The 2500-nt window shown below is 35.3% G+C and overlaps 1 protein-coding gene across 2 annotated transcripts in view; it reads left to right on the top strand.

Annotated features, from left to right (window-relative positions):
• The window catches only part of LOC135224313 (discoidin domain-containing receptor 2-like), a 170100-nt gene that overhangs the window by 598 nt on the left and 167002 nt on the right, over nt 1–2500 (top strand). The window lies entirely within an intron of this gene.

The following is a 2500-nucleotide window of genomic DNA, read 5'->3' as shown; positions in this document are numbered from 1 at the left end:
ACTCACTGTCTTAAAGAAGTTGCATACAATTTCATCTAGCACTTTCTTTTACAGCTTCCCACCTTCACCTACGAAGGTACAAAGATAATATTTTAAGTAATGGGTTCTTAGGCAAGTAGGCCTGATGGCATGGTTATTTGTGATGAAAATTGATCTTGCTTGATCCACGTTGACGCCAGTGGATGATGTAAAACGGCAGTGGATGATGTAAAAACAGAAACTTGCTGATCGCAGCAGGGCGAGGGCCATGTTCAACCGAAGTCCCTTGTTGCATGAACAATATTTCACTTGTTTTCATATTTTGCCTCCAGGCTTTAGACGAAACAGGCAAATCATAGTGTGTGCCTGTTTGTGTGTTAGGCATATATATATATATATATATATATATATATATATATATATAACTATATATATATATATATATATATATTATATATATATATATAGAATTTGTCTGTTCCGCCTAAAGTCCGGAAGCAAAATATGAAAGAAAAAGGACAATATTGTTCATGCAACAAGGACTTCGGCTTAAACATGGCCCTCGCCCTGCTGTGATCAGCAATTTCCTGTTTTTACATCATTCACTGCCGTTTTATATCATCCAGTGGCGTCAACGTGGATCAAGCAAGATCAATTTTTTCATCATAAACAACCATACCATTACTTCGCTAAGAACCCATTACTTGTAATATTATCTTTGCACCTTCATAGGTGAAGGTGAGAAGCTGAATTAAGCCTTAGTTATATATATATATATATATACTATATATATATATATATATATATATACTATATATATATATATAGTGTGTGTGTCAAAACTAAAGTTATATGTTTAGGCTGTGTTACACCAGTAGGAACATGCTCAGATTTATTTTTCTGACCAATATTGGCCTATATGCAAGTTGATGGTACGGGTGGAATGGAAGGGTAAAGGCTTAACGTTAAGGTTGTTGGAACACATACCCGTATATTTCAAATATTATTAAGGGATTAAATAAGGGTACGAATATATTGTAAACGGGTGCATACAACTCACTTTTCCAAATACATGAATTTCAGGGCTATTTTATACAGTAATGTTTATTTCTATTATGGAAGTAAAATCTCCGTTATCTCTTTAGTGTTTTTTTATAAGCTTATGTATTGCATTATTTGAGTTCGTCAAATGTTTATGTAGGAGTGAGTTTTAGGAGCCTTGTGTGGTGAACGCTTTGATAAACAGAACGGATTAGTAACCAGCATCTAATACGCAACTAGAATTCGGAGGCTTTTGGTAAAGATAGCTTCGCTGTAGAAGAGAATTTTGATAAGACAGGTTTGTAGTCTGTGAATTATAGTTTTTTTTTCTTTCTTTTATAATTCTGTGGCAGCTTAATTACCTTCGTATTGATTCCTCTGAGAGAGTTCGTTTCACAGGAATGAACAAGTTTCGTCTTGCCGTGATTTAGCACATGGTAGTTCGTTAGACTGTGGTGGTTTCACTCAACCTCTTACTGAATATGCCTGTTGATAACCAAAAGGGTGGCACTTCCTAGACTTAACCGTTATCGTGGGAAGAGATATGATATATAATATATATATATAATATATATTTAGATATATATATGTATATATATATATATATATATATATATATATATATATATATGTGTGTGTGTGTGTGTGTGTGTGTGTGTAATACTAAGCCTTTCCCTTAACCAGAGGTAGCTCCTGAAAAGAAACCACAACGGTCACCGCTTCATTCATAATTAAACTGCTGAATCGTGTATGAACAACCTTTGCAGTAAAAACTTCCACAAGTTTTACCGCGCAGTTGGTTCACACACACACACACACACACACACACACACACACCACACACACACACACACACACACATATATATATATATATATGTATATATACATTTGCGTATGTTATTTTAAGGCATCAAAAAAAAAACACACGAAAGGCTAAAATGAGGAAAATCTTCACTGGACTCGTGATGATTTGAGGCAATCAGGAATATAATACTACAATTCTGATGATAACGAAATTTATCAACGCTGTAAAGTTGTTTTTTATTTGTTGTTATTTATTTTCCTCTGTATTTAACAATTGCATCAAAGGGTTATCTACGAGGATTTAGGCTTAGGGGAGAGAGAGAGAGAGAGAGAGAGAGAGAGAGAGAGAGAGAGAATGTCATGTAGGTCTAAAAGAAATTGGTAGGTTTATGAGGTCTCGTCAGGACCGATTAAGCCTGAATTGTGTCTAGAGGAACAACGTTAGTGGTTGGTAGCGATTTGGTTAGGGGCGGGTCCAGATCTCCTTCGGAGATAAGTCAAGTCGTTCGAGAAACTCGTACGCCGGAACTATTGGAGTTTTGCAGACGTATCTGCTCCTTTACTCAAGAAGTTTTGTACCTGTCCTGTTTTGTTTTGTTCGTCTGTACTCCATTTTCTTCGTTGTTAGCCACGTTGGGTCTTTAATCTCATTTTCTTAATATTATGTAGACATC

Source organism: Macrobrachium nipponense, chromosome 12, assembly GCF_015104395.2.
Source record: "Macrobrachium nipponense isolate FS-2020 chromosome 12, ASM1510439v2, whole genome shotgun sequence".
Taxonomy (NCBI): Eukaryota; Metazoa; Arthropoda; class Malacostraca; order Decapoda; family Palaemonidae; genus Macrobrachium; species Macrobrachium nipponense.
This window is presented reverse-complemented; position numbering and strand designations above follow the sequence as displayed.